Genomic DNA, 21082 nt, shown 5'->3' on the forward strand with positions numbered 1-21082 from the left:
AAAAAATGCTTTTGAGACATATTTATTCCCAAATCTAATACACTTATATTATTTTATAATTGAATGAAGAAAAATTCTCCCAGTACTTTTGTCCATAATTTTCATTTGAGAAGATAATAATGAATTTTAAAAAATGTTTAACCCTAACGACATTCTTCACTTTCTCAAAATTTGAATGCTTGTGTCTGTCAAATTAGCACATTTAAATAATTAATTCCTCTTCTAGCTCTGGAATATTTAACATAGTCTCAACTGTGACATGATGGATAGATGTTTATGTATATTTATGTGTGGAGTTCTGTTTCATTACCCAAGTTATATATTTCCTCTCAAAACTTCACAAGTCTTGGTCCCCACCTTGTGTCTAGTCATATGGGTTAAACTTCACCGTGACTTGTATAACTGCTGCTTGTTTTCCTTGATCTATTACGCACAAGCAACATACATCTGTAACTTCTCTGATGAATGAATTTCTTGTGCCTCTAATCTGTCAAATTAATCTGAGAATATATTAATGAGTGCATAGTAGGCTTCCTATATTGACTCACAGTATTGATTTCTCATTATTTTGACTTCTTCAATAAAAGTATTTCACTAATATTTCTGAGCTATTTAGAAAAGTCATGATTGAGATCTGAGGATCACAATTCAAAGCCTGGGTAAAAAAGTCTGTGCAATTCTTTTCTCCAGTTAACCAGCAGAAATCTAGAAATGGGATTGTGACAAGTGTTATTAGAGTGCCATCCTTGAATAAAAAAGCTAAAGGTCAGGACCTGGCCCATAAGGTCAAGCCACAGTACAAGGACAAAAAGCAAGCAAACAAACAGAATGTATTTGATATATTTAAGGAATTCTGGGAAATCTGTATATCCTATATTTTATACAAGTCATAGGACAATTCTGAGGGATCATCTTATGAATGAGAAAATTTAGTTTTCAAAATTGTAAGGTCTAGGAGATTTATGTTTCTTTATTTGTCATCAAAACAGATACAAATTTTTGTTCCATGAATTATAGACAATATTTATCAATCACCCCTCTATTCATCTAGCTATATAGCTATCATCTATACATTCATCTTTCTATCTTCTATTTATCTATGTATTAACATTCACCAAAGCAGTTTATGAATACAATGCATCTTGATCACTGTCACCCCTTTCAACATCCTCACTCATTCCCCTCAACCTATCCTTCCTTTACTTATTTTAATTTTAGGATATGTATTGGCGAGCCACTGTCTTTGGCTCAGAACCCCTTCCCCCACCCAAGAAGTTATGCTACCATCTTGATGATTAAAAAAATTAACAAATTTCTAGACACAAATAGAGGAAATGTCAATAAACCTTGTGCTTATGGATGAGAGGAAAACAATGATTCAAATCTACATCCATTTTGGCAAATGTGTGTATGTAATCACTGGAAATTCTGTGAAACAACTTATTCAACCACATTATCGTAGCCACATTATCAGTTTCTTCTAATCCTGATTTGCATGTTCTGCTAAAAAGCAATGTTATTTTCTCTAGCCACAAAATAGAATTGGAAACATATAAGTGCTTATGGCTTAAAAATTAATTGTATATACACATACGTACATAGAGATAGCTAGATAGAAGTATTGGGGAAAAACATGTAGAAAGATACAGAAAAGAATTCACCATTCTATTTATATGTAACAAAGAGAATTATTTCTCATCTGGTGAATGAATCATTACTTCAGATTACAGAAACTTATCTTCCCACATGCATTTCAACACACATAAATAGTTCTATAGTAATGGAGGATGTATATGTTTCAGACTGATCAATTTAGTGGCTGCTAATCCAATGAGAAACACAATTTCCTTGCTTGCAAAATTGTTTCCTGTGTATGTCTCATCTTCTAATGGCTAATTGTCTCTTACAGTTATATTTTCCAACCATGTAAACCTCTACATAAGATTTGTAGTTTTATTCGAGCATAATTTTAAAAGTAATCTAATGCCATCAGTTTAAGTAAAATTTAAATGCTTTGCATGCATACATCACATGATTCTTTTAAATGGGTATTGTTAAAATTGTAGTATATATTTTCCCTCAGGAAATTGATAGTCAAAATGAATATGATGATCGGTGAGAAACTCAGAAAGGATCATACAACAGCACTTAATGAGTGAGCAGCTATGACATATATTATTATTTTCAGGTGCTAGGCAATACAATATTAATATGTTACATCACTGGGAAAATTATAAAACAGAACTCTTTGAAAATGTTTCAAATGCAGCTCTTATATTAATATTGAAATTTGAACAAGGACTGAGAATACAAGTTATTCTCTAATAGAACTGCATGGAATTATTACTGCAAATTGCCAGGACATGATTAGCAATTAACACTATCAAGCATACATTTTGTACCTCGCAACACTTACCTTGTTGATATTCAACATTATATATCAATATATCATTGTATAAAAAGGTAGAATTTTGCTAGTACTAGACAAAGAAGGAAAATAGGGATATCTAATATAAGATAATTTAACCATTCAATATATGTTTTATAATTTGTCCATTGTTAAATCTTTGCCAATTTTTTTTGCTGAGATTTGTCTGTGTGCAAATTTCTTAATACTTTTCTATCCCAATTTTCTAAACCATTGGTAAATTATTGGAATTGGCTTCTTTTACTGTGTGTAGTGGCACATACCTCTAATCCTGTGCCCTCAGGAGGCAGAGATTCTGTGGATTGTGGTTTGAGGGCAGCTCAGATAAAAAGTAAATGAGAACACATCCTAATTAAAAAATAATAATAACAGGCCTACTAGGTTACATCTGTAATATCAGCTGTGTGGGACACATAATTACAAGGATTACAATCCAAAGCAAGAAACACAACAATGTCTCACAAAAAAATAACTAAAGAGAAAGGGCAATGGTTAGACCAAAGTGGCAGAACATAATTTCCTTAGTAAGGACAAGGCACTGAATTAAAACCCTAGAACAAAAAAAAATATGACTCTATCTTTCTCTATCTTCTCAAAAATTATATTTATTGTTCAACCAGTAGACATGAGAGTGTCTGATTTATTGAATTCTTCATACAAAGACTATCAGCCAGCTGGATCCAGCATCTAAGCTTTTCTTACCCTTGTCATCCAGAATAATTAGTTAATCATATTCTTTCTAGATATCTTTGGTAAGTAACATATATTGCCTTTTAAGTGTATTGTGTTCTAAGTTTACCAACCATTCATTTTGTGAAAATTAAGTTTTTATTTATTTTTTAATATGAAAAAAAGAATTTAGTGCATTTTTTCTAAATTAATGTTGAGTTATTTGTGTGGGGATTGGTTATTTGTTCATCCTTGCTTAGGTAATAATGCAGATTAGATTCTGATGTTTACAATGTGGCTTTCAATGGATACTTTCATCATGTCAGCAGACGCTCTAATGCCTAAACCTAGGACCAAGACTAGGTCACAAAAAATTTGTTGATTCAAATGATGACTGGTTGTTCTTGTCTGAAGTGTGTCAGTTATTCTTATCAAGATAGTCACTCTCAAGAATAGCCCTGACCATTAAAAATGTAGGAGCATCTTGGTGCAAATCAGAAAATGATCAGGGGGGTGTAGCTCTGGGAGTTGAACTCAGAACCCTATACTTAGTATATATGTGTACTACAATTGAGCTGCATCCACAATCCGCAGAAACAGTTTTTAATAATGTTGAATATAAGAGAGAACAGTATGATAACAGAGCAACTGGCCTCCCAAACTGAATAGAATGGGCAGAGCCAGCTAGGACAGCCCTGTTCAGTGACCTGGTTTGGGAAGGGAGAGAATCAGAAAAGAATAGGAAAAGAATTGCATTTCTTTTATGGCTAGAGAAGTTGAGCATTTCTTCATGTGTTTATTGGCCATTCTTATTTCCTCTTCAGAGAAGCCATTATCAAGAGAGAGGCCATTATCAAGAAAAGTAATAATAATAAATGCTGGTGGATGTGCCACCAAAAGGGAACACTACTACACTGTTGGTGAGAATGTAAACTTGTTCAACCACTCTGGAAAGAAGTATGGAGGTTCTTCAAAAGACTAAACATAGAGCTTCCCTGTGAACCAGCAATTCCACTCCTGGGCAATATCCAATAGAACACAAACCAGACCACACTAAAGCTACCAGCAAAATCACGTTCACTGTAGCATTATTTACCATAGGTAAGATACAGAATCAACCCAAATGCACCTTAGTGGATGAGTGGATCAAGAAAATATGCTGTACTGGTAGCTTTAGTATGGTCTTGTTTGTGATCATTTGGGTAAATGCCCAAAAGTGGGATTGCTGGGTCATAGGGGAGCTCTATGTGTAGTCTTTTGAGGAACCTCTACACTGTTTTCCAAGGTGATTGAACAAGTTTACCATATTAAAGCTACCAGCACAACTATGTTTATTGCAGCATTATTTACCATAGCTAAGATATGGAATCAACCCAGATGCCCCTCAGTAGATGAATGGATCAAGAAATGAACTCCAAGATAAAGACCAAGTGGTTTTTTCTTTCTTGCTATTGTTCCTAACATATTTATAAGGTGATTTTTTGTTGCGTTGTATGTTCCCCCCCACAGTATAACCTCTGTTTACATGGTATTTGATGTTGGTATAATTTGGAGAGGGGAAGGAAAAAAATAAAATGTTTAAATAGGGATACAGTTTGACCCATTTTAACAATGAGCTGTACAAGAGACTTGAACAACGAACTTGCAACGATGCTTGATAAGAAAGGTACTCATTATCTTGCTCATGTAACTGTAACCCCTCTGTAGAGTAGTTTCACAATAAAAAACATATTTTTAAAAAAGAAAATGTGCTGTATCTATGCAATGGAATTCTATGCTTCCGTCAGAAAGACTGACATTACCCACTCATAAAATGGAAAGAAATGGAAAGACTGGAAAAACTTATATTAAGGCTGCATGTTTTCCTTTATTTGTAATAACTAGATTATGGAAATCTATGTTAATCTAAGGGATAGTTAAAGACAAATATACACTTGGATGTGATTACTTAAACAGCACTCTCAGCTTTTACACATGAGAACAAAAGAGGATATTCTCAGGAGAGGATCACAATGGCTCAATAGTTATGTACATATGACCATATAAAATGTTTCTTATCAAAATGAACTCTAAGAAATAAAAACAATACATTTTTATTTACCTTTTGATGTTATTTCTTTTTTTCTTATTTTCCATTTATTTCCTTTTGACACTGTTTTTTTATTTCGGTACCCTTTGTCTTTTGTATAAGTTTATCTGATTTGGGAGGGGGAAGGGGAATCTCAGAAATGCTGGGACCAACGGTGAACCAATTAAGCAGTGATACTCACTAGACACTTTGTTGGAAATGAACTATACAACTCGGGGAGGAGGGGGGTCAGAAGAGAAAAATGTGGAAGAAACTAAAGGAAGGAGTAACACAGATCAAAAAGAAATTCATCATTACCTAATAATGTAATGGCTATCACTCTGTATATCACCTTTAAAATAAAATTTTAATTTTTTAAAAAAGAATGAGCAATTTTAAAGCCATTTTGTTTTTTTACCAATTTGCACAGAAGCCCAGCAGATGAGAATTTTTGACATATGTGTCAACTATGAGGTTTACCTCCAAATCAGGCAAAAGAAAGAAAAAAGTGGGAAAAGAAGCAATCTAATTTATCTTTGACCTGTGACTTTATTTACAATAGCTTTAATATTAAGCAAAATGTTAGAATAGGATGAAAAGATTTAACTCATTCATTTTAAGAAATGATATATGTGTTTGCGCGCGTGTGCATATTTATTATTTAAATAAAGTATTGGAAGTTGGATTTAAGAAATGATAGCATCACAATGCATGAGATTAGAATGTAGAAAAATAAGTAGTAGCATTGTCTATGTAGAAAGGATTATTGCAAAATAATAAGGATAATTAAAACCATTACTCTGCAAATAACACTACATTTGGAGGAAGGATATATATTAAATTTGTGCATTAATTCTATCATGTCTAAATGACATAATGCAGAGTTCAAACTTTGAAGTAAAAAAAGTTACTTAGTGTTCATAAATACAAAGTATATGTTTCAATCATCTGTCATAAGGATCTCTAATCTATGCAGAATTTAGTAGCTCATCATGAAGAGACTCTGTGTAATTGCTGTATCTTATTTTCATGTACAGGTAGCTTCCAAACTGTCTCTCCTGACAGTCTGCTCGTGAATTCTGAACCAATAAATTCAGTATGTTACTATAATGATCCACAAGCTCATACAATTGGATCCATTTGTCTCTTGTCTCTTCTTATATACTATATTGGATATTAATTATTCCTGTTTTATATATCTTGTATATATTGTTGCAAAAATTATAGGATGTCATTTTATCATATGACATTTGACACTGTTTTATATAACATACATATTTCATATAATATACATACTATTTCTGTACATTTCCTTTTGGCTTCCACCAGAATACTGGAAAATCAAGTGTATATGTTGAAAACCAAAGTAATATTTAACAAATAAAGACCTTGAATAGCCATGCTAAGGTAACATAATATCTAAATCTAAAAATATATACATATCACTTACCAAAATTTTGCTAACTTTATTAATCATTGTTGAAATCAATATCCTGACTTTTTCATTTTGGTTTTTGTAAAATCCATTCATCTGAGGAACACAGACCAGGTACAGCCACCAGTAAATGAAACTGGTTGACAAAAATCCTTCCAACTTCTTCCTGAATTGTTGAGGCACAAAGCTGGTTCCATGATGACTACTGTGCTAACAGTCAAACAGAACAAGACAAGGAAAGCCCCAGAAGAAGAGATTGATAGTGTGCTGAGTTTGCAGCTGGAGCTTATTTTTACAGACGGGCAGGTGTACTGTGCATGTTATAACTCTGGCTCTTTTGTTTTAAAGTGTCACCCTTCCTTTAATCTAAGACAGTTACAAATCTTACTTTTTCGTTTGCTATATGAGTAGAAAAATCAAATATCATTGGTCTGACTAGGAAAGGGTAGGTCAAATATGAACAGACTTAACAATTATTAGCTAGTGGAAGATGTGGATAGAGAAATTTAATACTAATAACTTGTGGTTTACAAGTAATATCAGTGTTCAATGTTTTATGTCAGTTATGGAACACATGCAAAGTCTCCATGAAGGACAGTACAAGTTCAAGTGGAAAAAAATCTTGCAGGTTGACCCTGTCAGAAATCACAGGGGAAATAAGGAACCAGAATGTATCAAATTAATACAGAGTAGTCAGACAAAGAGAGACTTTTAGGCTTTACAAGGCTTTGACACAAAAAGACACTAAGCAAGAAGTACATAATTCAAAATTATAGCAGAGATTTGTAGTGAGATATACCATGGGGAAAAGAACATACATTAAAACCCACAAAAAATCAGCGTACATTAAAAACAACAACCACAAAGAAAAACCTCTTTTGTCCATGCCTTGGAGTTCATTTCACTTAGTATCATCTTATATGGTCATATGTGCATAGCTATTGAGCTATTCTGTTCATCAGATAAGATTATCCTAGAGGTATACTAATTATTGCAAACAAGAGAAGCCATGGGACCTATGTTTCTTTGGGTCTTACTTACTTTACTTAATATGATTTTTTCCAAGTTCTTCCATTTCCTTACAAATGGGATGCAGTCACTTTTTCTGATGGAAGCATATAATTCTATTATATGTGTGTGTGTGTGTGTGTGTGTGTGTGTGTGTGTGTGTATAAAACACACTAAGAGAACATTCCTTTAAATCTGTGAATAAGAAGTCAATATACATTTATTTCAAATTTCCTAGGATTATATTAATTACTTTCATTTTAATCATACAAAAGTTTGATAGAGTTTTCATATATTTGACCATGTATATGATTCTTTTTTTTTTGTCAGTTGCGGTGCCTGGGCGCTGTCCCTCATTGATTCAGCTCAAGGCTAGTGCTCTACCACTTGGGCCACAGCCCCACTTCTTGCCTTTTCTGCTTAATGTGCTGAGGAATTGAGGGCCTCATGCATGCAGACAAGCACTCTACCACCGAGCCACCTTGCTAGTCCCTATAATTCATTTTTTGTGGTGAATTTTAACCTCCTCTGAACATTTACAAGACAAAATATGTATGAAGGATTTGGCAATGCAATGATATTTCTGTCCCATATTCTTCTACCTGATGTTTTGACATTATGTCTCAGAGTAGCATTGTTCTGATCATTGAATACAATCTATAAACCAAGGAAACCTATAATTCCACTTTATTGCATTAAACTACAGAGATCCTGCATGGCAAAGGACATAGTAGGGTCAATAGAAAGCCATGGTTCAGGAAATCTTCACTAGCTATACAATAAACAAGGGCCTCATATCTAAAATGTACTTAAAAATAAAAAAATAAATACCCCCAAAACAAGTCCTCAGAGAAACAAATATTCAATTAATAAGTGGGCTAAAGGCTTAGGGACTTCTCTGAAGACGAAATAGGAATGGCCAATAGACACATGAATAAATGCTCAACTTTTCTAGCCATAAAAAATGCAAATCAAAACAACATTGAGATTCCACCTCACCCCAGTTAGAATGGCTAGAATCAAGAAATCTAATAACAGCAGATACTGGTGGATGTGTCACCAAAAGGGAACCCTACTACATTGTTGGTAGGAATGTAAACCTGTTCAACCACTCTGGAAAGCAGTAAAGGAGCAGGTTCTTCAAAAGACTAAACATAGAGCTTCCCTGTGAACCAGCAATTCCACTCCTGGGAATTTATCCAATAGAACACAAACCAGGCCTCACTGAAGCTACCAGCATAATCATGTTCACTGTAGCATTATTTACCATACGTAAGATACAGAATCAACCAAGATGCCCCTTCGTAGATGAATGGTTCAAAAAAATATGCTGTATTTGTACAATGGATTTCTATACTTCCATCAGAAAGAATGACCCATTTGTTAGGAAATGGAAAGACTTGGAAAAAATCATATTAACTGAAATAATCCAGACCCAAGAAAATACAGGTCCCATGGTTTCCCTCATTTGCAATAATTAGCATCGTTTAGGATTATTTTATCAGATTAGCAAAAAAGCTCAAAATCTATGTACAAAATACCATATGAGATGATGTTAAGTGAAATAAACCCAAGATATGTACAATGGGTCTTTCTTTGTTGTTGTTTTTAATGTACTATGTGATTTTTTTTGTTCCCTTTGTATGTTCTTCCTCCTATGGTATATCTCCTGCTGTCACTGTACTTGATTTTGGTACCCTGCAACTTGTGTATACATGCTGAAACAAGGACACAGGATGACCAATTGCAACAATGATACTCACAAGACACTATGTTGGAAATGAACTTTACAACTGGGAGGAGGGCAGGGATTAGTAACAATAGGCAACAATGCTCAACAAAAAATGTACTCATTACCTTATTCATGTAACTGTAACTTCTCTGTACAGCATCTTAGCAATAAAATATAATTTAAAAAATTGCCTCAAGTTCAATAGTAGTTCTGTTATCAAAAGACAGGTTTTTGTCTCCTCTTCATAACTTACAATTGATTCGTCAAAGGTTTGACCAGTTGCAATTGAACTTGTAGAAATGATGCTACACTTGTTTCTGGAACCAGTAAGAAACTAGAATTTCCTTTTATATCTAGCCATATGGTGTCTCAGTCACCTATGAAATATAAAAATCCCAATTATTTTAAAATAACAGTAGTGTGACCAAAACAAAACTAACTGTCTTACTGTGTGGAAAGATTACTGCTAATCTATCTATGATTGGTGGATATAAGAACTTATAATAGGGAATTATACATCTTTATCTAACATAGTGCTCATGTCTGTTATTCCAACACTATGAAGGTGAATGCATAAGATTTAATAACTTTTTGTAATAAAAATATATCAATAAATTAGGTACAGAAAGATCATGTTTCTAATTAAGAACTGTGTAGAAATACCCATTGCTAATATAATGCTGAATGTGATAAAGTGAAAATTGTTTACTTTAAAGAGCCACAATGTCCACTTCACTATTCTTATTTAATATAGTCTTAGAAATCTTAGCAAGAACAATTCAATGAGGAAAACAAATGAATTTTATCTTATTTGGCACAAAATTGGATGATCAATGCTGTACATTGATAGAGTAATCTAAACATACCATCAAAATATTATTAAAAATACAAGTCCAATGAAATAACTGGATATAAAATCAACAAATCCAATTTACAAAATCACCAAGAAATGGGTGTTTCCAAAGGGGATTGAGGCCACAGGGAAAGACATAGAAAATGACACAGAAAGAAAAGGAGAAACAGTCAAAAAAGTATTGTGTAAGCCACAAAATTGAGAAATATATGGGGAGGGATAAGAATGTTGAAGGGAATGACAAGATCAAGATGCATTATGTTCACATACTCCTTTGCTAAATGACACTTCACTTGTACAAATAAAAATAACTTTAAAATAAAATAAATAAATAAATAGAGGTTTTCAAAACTAAAGAAAGAAACAGTAGCATATTTACACACAATGAATTTGCTGAAAAAGAAACTAAGAAAATAATTTCATTCACAGTAGCTGTAAAATTCAGAAAATTAGGGATACATTTAACCAGGAAAGTGAAAGTTCTCTACAATAAAGCTATCAAACAGTGTTGAAACAAATTATACAGGATACAAGAAAATCAACAGGTAATCCATGTTCATGTCTCAGAAGAATAAATATTGCCAAAACGACTATACTCCCAATCGACTTACAGATTCAATACAATTTTCACCAAAATTTGAATGTCTTTCTACACAGAAATAGGAAAAGCATTCTCCTAAAATTCACTATGAAACTACAATAGATCCAGAATAGATAGATGATTTTCAGCAATCAATAAATTAAACAACAAAACAGCCATGCTGAAGGAATCACAAATACATATGGTATCACATGCCTACGTTCTCAGCCATTCAGGAGATAGAGACAAGAGGGTTGTGAGTTTGAAGACCACATAGGCAAAGTTCAAAGACTATCTATCTCAAAGGTTATCTCAAAGATAAAATAAAATTTAAAAAGTGCTAGTGGTGTGGCTCAAGTGGCAAACATTTTGGTAGTATGTTCAATTTTCTGGTTAAATCACTAGTAATGACCTCCTCCCATATACATATACACACAATTACACACAAAGATACATACCATAGTTACTAAAACAGCATGGATCCTATATAAAAAATACTAAGTATAAGAGAACAGAACAGGAAAACAAAAAGTTATCTATATTCAAAGAGCCAACTGATTTTGAAACCATTTCTAAGTTAATGAAGTGGTGAAAAGACAGTCTGTACAATATGTGGTTCTGGGAAAAGTCAATGAACATCTGCAGGAGGATTAAACCACATCACATTTTCTTACTGTAAATAAACTCAAATGGATCAAAGACAAAAATCTTAAATCTGAAACTTAAACCACTGCAAGTAAACATAGATAAAATCCACCAATATACTGGTATAAGTAACATTTTTTAGCTAGCACCCCAAAAGAATAGTCAAAAATAATAATAATAGTTAACAATATTGTATCAAATTAAGAAACTTCTGTAAAGCAATAAAACTAATAATTAGGAATCAGCCCAATTCAATAGAACAGGAGAAATATTTATAAGAACATAATTGACAAATATTTTCTATCCAGGATAGGTTAGAAACTTGAAAGTGTAAATTCCAAAATAAAATCCTATTTTAGAATAAGCTAAAGAACTAAACAGAGCCTTTTTATGAGAAGAAATACAAATAATAATAAACACAAGAAAGAAACATATTCTCAAGTTCATGAGAGATGTGCAAATCAAAATCTCCATTCATGGTTGTTTATTTCCCCGTTGGAATGACCACCATCCAAAAAAATTCATAATGCTAGATGCTGGTAAGGATATGTAGCAAAGAGAGCTCTTGTAAACTGATAGTAGGGATATAAATTGGATATACGATGGCTATTCCTCAATACATTAAAAATCAAATTTCCTCCAGCCCAGCAATTCCATTGTGTGTTACATATTCAAAGGATAAGAAATATTTTTAATTTCACTCATTATTATTGAAAAGGTGATGTACAGAGGGGTTACAGTCATGTAAACCAGATATAGAGTAAGTTTATTTTTGAGCATTCTCCCATAGGAGATCACAAAGCCTTTCAATAGCATTGTGTATATGATGAATGGGTCAAGGACAGGTAGATGGACAAGAACAAATCATTGTACATGTACATAAAAAATATCATGATGTCACATTAATTAGTATAATTAACATATTTTAATAATTATAATGAAAAGTGGAGAACCAAGAATTTATTTTGTCAAAAGTTTCAAAAAAATTCATAAAAGAAATGGTAATCACCATGAAAATGATAAGTAATGTCTCTAACATTTACAGACATATTGGTTTCTCTGGGATTTGAAGGCTTGTCTATGATATAAAAAAAAGTTTCTATTTTAAGTTTTCTTCATGTCCATGAAGATATGAAAAGCTCTTATCCTCCACTCATCTCTCAGGAGTTTGAGACCAGATAGAGACGGAAGAGCATTTTTCTGGAGTCTGGATCAGCTTGTGACTTTCCACTTCTAGGTTCTTAGACCTCAGTCCAGGTAAGAGCACAACATTAAATAACACTAGGATTATATCAGCTATATTTCAAATATTTTCAATATATAGTTTTTTTAAAGTTATTTAATTCTAAGGTGTTTGTAAGCTTCGTGAGAGTTCACAATTATAGTTAAAAAAAACTTTCATTTTTTTCATCAATCTATAATTCATTGTCAGGTGACAATTTGATCCCATCTGTGGTTTCCAGACAGGGTCATCCCACTGTTCCACTTAGAGGAATTAAAGTCTTTATCTATGTGGGTTGAGAAGTGTTAGTGTTTTAAGAAGATGGCAAGGAGACTATTTTATCACTAGAATAAAATATTATAAATTCTTTCAGATCCTATTTATATAGCTGTCCTATTTCTCAGCAAATCATTCATCTTACCTCACTGTTTTTTCTTTGAAAAGAGAGCCAGGACAACCTGGGGGATGTAGTTTTGTGGTAGAGTGCTTGCTCATCATACAGAAGGACTTTCATTCCTAGCACTACAAATATGGCAGTTAGACCAGGTAAATAAGGAAGATTGTAAAGAGACTCTCTCTCTTTCTCTCTCTCTTTTTCTGCCTCTCTCTCTCTCTCTGTGTGTGTCTGTCTGTGTCTCTCTCTCTCTCTCTCTCACACACACACACACACACACTTTTATATATATATATATACATACATGCACACTCACACATACACAAAACAACATATCTGTGATTTTGTACTGTTTTGTTTCTTTTCTTCCCTAATTATTTTATTATCTATCTTTATCTTTATTTTTATTTATCTTTATGTTGTTTATTTTATTGTAGTTGTGCAAAGGAGTTGCCATTTAGCAAAGCAGTTTATGAAGTCAATGCATCTTGATCAATGTCATTCAACATTAGGTTTTGAGAATTGTGATATAAACATCTTTAGAGAAATTTTTTCAAAGCCTGACTCAGATGTCTCCAGTTCATAGGTACATTTTCTCTCAGGTATCCCACAGACAATACCTGATCAATAATGAATGTAGTATGAATGCCTGGGTATGTTTGTCATTCTTAGGGCAGATTTTAGTGTCCTTTAAGCTTCAGAACTCCTACTGTTGCCTAGACTATTTGTCAGAAGTACATTGCATCTAAAATACTCTCTATGCTCAATCTGACACCCAAGGATCGTCTATAAGTACTTAGCAAAATATTAATAGAAACAAATTTGCTGTATGCTTTTATAGTAACAACTTATTACAAGTATTCTTTAGGTATTCAGGTTTATCAACTTGAAATTGTTGCCTAGCCTATTTATCTTAAATTAGCAGTTTAAAACAAAACATTTCCTAAAATCACAGCAAACAAAATTAAAAAGTTCGCAGATATGGGGTATTTTGTGACTTATTTTGTTATTTTGCAATTTCTGATGTGGAAAGTACACACAAAATTGAAGCATAATCATGCCAATCTTTAAGAAAGCAATCATAATATACACTTGCCTGCATGGACTTTCATTGTGCTGCTTCTGTTTTAGAATGCAACTTCCATGAGTATTAGATATCCTGGGTCCTATAGGGTGGAAAATTATTAAAGAATTGTGTCTTACAATTACAAATTCATAGTAACTATTAACTAAGGTTGTAGCTTGCAAATAGAGTCTACTATGGAAAATTATGATTTTGGAGTTTCTTAAGACAATGCATCTAAAAATACTTATTAGTGAATTCATTCAAAATAATTCTATAGTTCATTCCTGAACCTTAGTATAAACCTAGGCAGTTTTCAAAATGTTTACATACCCTGAAGTGCCTGGTTGATATTTCAATATGACTCATCTTAAACTTAATAAATTGAAGTTTATAAGGATAGAATTATGAAGTAATGCAATATAACATTTTTCAAACTATAGAGGATTTTTTAAATTTCATGATGGATGAACTTTATATAGAAAGATGTTCTGTTGCAATTTCAAGTGTGATATTCTCCTCAATTTATAGGAATAAAAGGCTTTAAATTAGAATACTCTCTTTCTTTAGCCACTGAGATCAGTAAGTACAAGATTTACAGAGTGTACCTTCAAAAGTGCCTTTTCTAGTTGCTATGTAAATGCTATTTAACTTTCCTTTCAGTGAAATACAGGCACAAAATGATGAAATCTGGTGAACTCATGATAAATCACCATTAAATCCTTTCTGAAAAATGTACTGTTGAATTGTTTCAAATGTGTATGCACTGATATGGTTAAAGTACTTAAGAATCACTTATAAGTGATTTAAGTTTGAAGGAATAAATCATATTGGTAATAACAAGCTTAATACAAATAAATGATGGGCTAAGATGGATACTGCCATTATTACTTTGGATTTCTGAGTCACAGGTTTTTGTTAAGAATAGGTTTCTTGGATTTAGATCAGTGTGGATAAACACAACTATTGCTTCAGAAACTCATGGTTGCTTTTTAAGAAGTACAAAATATTGGAAACTCCTAGGGCCAAAAGCATCCATCTCTAAGAAGAAAATATCTGTGATGAGCCATAGTGTTGTCCTCTAAAGCACCCAAGACAAATAGGGTGCATCAATTAAACAATCAGACCTAGGCAAACAGAAGATTTTGAAAAGAAATATTGGACTTTGTAAGCAAAAATATGCCAGCCCACTACATTCAATGACTTCTGGTCACTTCTTTTGAAGTTCTGTAATAATAATAGATGCTGGAAAAACGGATAGCAAGTAGACAATAAGGTTCCCTTCAACAGTATTTTACTATCAGTTGTTAGAGGTGAGCATAAGAGATGGGACTTCCATCAACTTTCATTTATGATTCTTCAATAAAACATGTTTTATGGTCATGTGGGCAGTCTGCTGGGGAGTTAACAAGTGTAAGATTCACACTGGTAGTAATTAATTATAAAGGCTTGGATCAAGACTGCCTGGTCACAAACCGTATCTTAAGTACTGAATAGCTTGGCCAATGTATTTGATTCCCTAATTCCATTATTAGCTCATGTGTTACTGGTAATACATTTATGGACTGAATGTCCACCTCTAACACAGTATGGTTAAGTCTTCTACCCTAATGTGATGATATACTGAGAGTGAAGCATTGAGGAAAAAATGGTCTCATTTAGATAAGGTCATATATTTGAGACATCTTAGCAATAGATTTGTTTCCAAAAGCAACAGGGTTTATTGTGGTCTGTGTTGTTCTGGATGATATATTCAGCTGTTACACTAGCTATTAGTCTAGTGAGAAATCAATGATACTGAGTTTATGAACAATCTTCAGATCTGCTACTAGGTTTCTTAAAATCTCCAGATCTGCTACTAGGTATCTTATATTCCTAAACTGAAAATGCATCCATTGGGGTGGCCAAGAATAAAGACTGTGTCTACCTGTTCTGTGAACTATTTAGTGTTTCTCTAAACTTTTTCCACTCTTGTGAGGATTAACATTCACCATAAAACATTCTCATACTAAATCTCTATGGGTATTGATACATTTCCAAACAATTTCACACTCAATTTTCCTTTCTTGTCTACTCAGGCCCATACACTGGCCATTGTAAGACATGATTGCTATGATTGTTTTATGTCTTTTCCGAGTAAACATTCTTACTCTACACTAAATGAAGACTGTGAGGGACAAAGTTCTTTCCATTGGCTAATAGCTTCTTTTGGTGGTTCTTTGTGTCCATTATTCTTTTGGTTAATATTGTACAAACAATTTTTCTTGAAAGTTGTGAGATGGGATTCCAGAAGGTATATGGAAATATTTCATTGGATTTTTTTCTTTAATTGCTTAAATTCTTCTCCTAAAACATGTTAATGACTTGTATTTTGAGTCATAAGCACTTTTAAAATGACTCATCTACATTTATTTGCTGTCATTTTAGTTACTAATCATCAGAATTTTTTCCTCAATTTTTCTTTTGAATTTATTTTGCTTTGTGCAATTTTATTTTGATACTCTGTGGTAGAGATGTATGTTTTGACTTTAGAAATGTGTGATAGTTTTAATTTCTATTACTTATTTATATTTTTTTTTCTTAATGGTCCTATCTGTAGCTTTTAAACTGTGTGAGGAATATTTATTTCCTTACATCTCTCAGTCTTCTAGTCTTTGGTTTCTGTGCGGTCTCAATGTTGGAGACAGTCCTCAGATCTGTTTCATATTGTTTTGAGTTGTTTTGGTCTGCCTCATTGTCATGTAGTAAGAGGCTCACCAAAACTGATTGAGCTATATATGTGTATATATATATATAGTGGCTTTCATAATAAACAACTTATTTTACATTTTTATTTCATTATTTCATAATGAAAACTTATTTTACATCAAAGATCTCTCTGAATTCTGTTGTGGTAGGATTTATTTTCTCCCCATGAAATAGCTGAGCTGCTTAAGGGAATTGGCTGGTGTATGAAAATGTAGCTGCTGACTTAGCCTAGATAGCATGATGAGAGAAAATTAAAGCACAAAGAAAGTAGGCAAGGGGAGTAGGAGCAGGAGAAATGCAGATCAAAATGAGATTCATTGTACAGAACTGTACAGAACTGGCTAGAAATATTCATTGTCATGGAATGGGTGACAGGTTTTCTTATTTTAGGTATTCTGACATATTTCCGTACTTTACCCCACTTTTTTGAAGTAATTTTAACAATTTTATTAACATTTCTTCTTCCTACTATGCATGGTCATTTTTTGTTTGAGCTTTCTTTCTTTATTTTGCGTAGTAAAGAAAATGTGTCCATAAGTAACTATACAAGCTGGAAAAGAATAAAGGACAACTTGCCCCTTGAGCTTTAAGGAAAAGCACACCATTTAAAGTTAGCCCCATAGACCCAATATTAATTTCAGACCTATAGAACAAATAAATGTTTATTTTCTAAAGTACTGATATGCCTTGGACACATAGAAATCATTTGATAAATGTTTGAAACTCAATTAGAACATGCTATCAGTTTTTTCTTTTAATTTCATTCACAATGAGACAATATTAAAAGTAAAGGCTTGATACTAAGAAAATCACTTGAATCTAGAAATGTCTGCTATTTATACAACATGGGTATATTATTTTACCTATATAATAATCATTTCTCATATCTATAAATAGGGATATTATTATCTAAATTGAGTTATTATGCCATTTAATATGATAATTTATAAAAAGCTTTTACCCAAGAGAACTTGGCCCAATAATAGCTATTGTCTGTTTTCAATTCAGTTTAAATTTAATAGAATGAGTTTTAAATTTCTTTTTAACAAGGACATATTGAGTTACCAACTAGTTTTGTATCCCCTTGTGCCTAGTTCTAATACAGTCTTATAGTAAAGTACTTAGTATGTCTATTGATGTTTTACTATGCTATAACAGGTACACGTTTTGAGATTTTTTTTTAATATACAGAGTTTACTTTCTATTGATTTAAATTGCTGTGAGCCACCACACTTGTGCCTTACTCTTGTCATCCCAACTTAGTGAGCCTGAGATAGGGAAGATCTCAGTTTGAGGGTATCCCAAGCAGAAAATGTCTCCAGGTGCCTTTTCAACTTACATCTGGGTGGAATGGAATATACCTGACATTTTAGGCAGAATAAAAGACTACAGATTATGATTTTAGGTCAACCCAGGCAAAAATGTCTGTTAGACTCCATTTTACTAAAGGAGGGTGGATGTGGCAATGTGGGCCAGAGATTATAGCAATAATGGAAGTCTAAAATTATTTTTAAAAATTATTTTTAAACATCCAAAATGATTAGGAAATATTTTCAAGCTTACACTATTCTAATCTGAGCTGCTAATATTAACATCAACAATTTTCCATGCATTCAACTTTAATATTCATACTGACTCATAACAGTAACAAATGGTTATGTGGTTATGTATGGGAAAAATGGGTATATCTTCATAAGTCCTAATAATTATCTCATGTAATTTTCTTCATCAAGGCCTATCCACAATACATGTTGCTTCCTCTGTTTGTTATACTACCTAGAAACCTCTAAAACATCCCCAGGCACTCTTAGGGATATTTTCCTAGTCTAACCTTGGTCTTAATATATTCACCTAATGCTTAAATACTTAATCTCTTTCTTTCTCTAACTAATTAAAGTTATCTTCAAATTATCTTACATGGCCCACATTCCCAAAAGGCACATGAATGTCATGTATAATTGTTACCATAATCTCTATTTAGTCTCATGATTATGAATAGTTTTGTCACATAAAATCCAATATTATTTTTATTCCTTCAAGCACAAGGAAAATTTAATTTAGCAATAATCTTAGCAAAGGGTACAATATGTGACCTAACCAACTCATAAATAGGATCTGGATAGTTGTGCTCACTACAAAAGGATTTTGTGTGTATCTTAATTTGGGGATACTATTACAATGGTGTGATACTCAAATAGATCCAACAACATCAAAATGATAATGCAGTATTGAAGGCTACTTTTGGTCACTGAGATCTCTGAATGGAGAAATCAAAGCAAGTCAAACTAAGTGAAACCAACTATTTTATGCAAAAGTCAAAAGTAAATGATAATGCTTTTTAATATTTTTGAGCGTTTATTAAAGCTTAGTTCCAATTACTTCTATTGCTTCTTTTTCTGTCCAAGATACTAAGGGGATTGGAAACCTTTCCTGCATGTGTAAGAAACAGCATCTGTGAAATATACTTAAGAAATTATGCTAAATGCGGCATAAATCTACTGTGCAGAAAGTCAATGTCAGGATGGCAAGATGAATATGTGGAGTGTTCTGTCCTACATTGCTGTGGAAATCTTTTTATAGATAGTCTCTAAATTGGTGGAAGTCTAAAACAGACTTTGTTCATAAGTTTTTTTTCCTCTTAAAATTATTTAAAATAATTAGCAACATTTAAAAACTTAGCCAAGTGTTGTACATTTTCTATGAAGATCTTGTCTTTTTATCAAGTAAAAATTGTAAGGTGTGGAAGTCCTTAATTTTACAGAAAGATGTCTTTCAAAGACAATGATGTGTCAATTATCCTTAATTGCTCTTTAGGTGTCCATCTCTCTAAAGCATCTATCACATTTGACAGATTGCATTTCTGAATGGACTCCAACAATGACAAAACTGCATAATTCTCTCCCCTATTAATGATAGATAACACATATGAAACTAATTTACACTAACAAATGGTGTGCATTTCTTCTTGTGTGAATGTGATTCTTTTTGCTGTAAGAACTTCTCCTTACATTTTCTAAATAAAAGTTTATTACTTAAAAGGGTAGGAATTTGTTAGGAGTAAAATTAATAGGAGATGTAAAATCTTGGAAACCTACAGCTTTATAAAATACCTATAGCATGCAATGTAAACTTCAAGATTTCATGTTAGAATAATTGTGGCTATGTTTCAAAATAAAATTCTTTTCATTTGAATTATGTAAAAAGAGAACATCACACACTGTACATTATAAAACATAACTTGACAAATAATACTTATGAATTTTTTATCCAAAACAGTGAAACATAACAAAGATTAATCTTTTCAGTTTATTTTGTTGGAATTTTTCTCTCTATATCAGCCAAACAATATCTATATCTAGCTATCTATCTATATATATATTATTGTGAAAATACTGTACAGAGGGGTTACAATTACATGGGCAAGATAATGAGTACATTTCTATTCAAGCATTGTAGCCTCCTCCTTTGTTTCCCCTTCCCATCCCTTCCAATCCTCTCCCCGTCCCCCCACCCTGTCCTCCTCCTCCCCTACCAAAGTTGTAAAGTTCATTTTCTACATAACGACTTGTACATATCATTGTTACAATGGGTCCACCTGTAACCCTATTTAAACGATTTGTTATTTCCCTTCCCCTCCACAAATTATACCGACATCAAATACAGTGAAAGCAGGGATTATACCGTGGGGGAGGGACATACAAAGCAACAAAGAAATAATCTTATAAATATGTTAGAAAAAATCGAATGAAAGAAAAAAAACATTTGAATACATAACTTAGGGTTCATTTCTCTAATATCAACTTTTCTGACTTTTTCTGCTTGACTCAGATATATACTAGTTATTGCAAATAAGGGAAACAATGGGATCCCTGTTTCTTTGGGGCTGTCAGCCAAACAATATTTCAATTCCCCAATTTAAAATAAATCAGGAGGAAAATTGTACTAAGAAAAAATGTATAAGAGAAAATCAACTCTCCTATATATATGCATGTGGTGTTCATGCGTGCGTGCATGCGTGTGTGTGTGTTTATTCTTGTTGCTACTGGTTTATGAACTCGGGTCTTAGACTTGATAAAGAGGCATTTTAATACTTGAGCAACACTTCCAATCCTTTGTTTTAGATATATTTGTAAAAGGGTTTTATACGTGTACCTGATCTGAGCTAGACCTTGATTCTTCTGCTTACATTTGTGCGTAACTAGGATGACAGGTACCTAAACTATACTCAGATATTTGT

The sequence above is a fragment of the Dipodomys spectabilis genome, unplaced genomic scaffold, assembly GCF_019054845.1.
Source record: "Dipodomys spectabilis isolate Male_0828 unplaced genomic scaffold, ASM1905484v1 ptg000115l, whole genome shotgun sequence".
NCBI lineage: Eukaryota > Metazoa > Chordata > Mammalia > Rodentia > Heteromyidae > Dipodomys > Dipodomys spectabilis.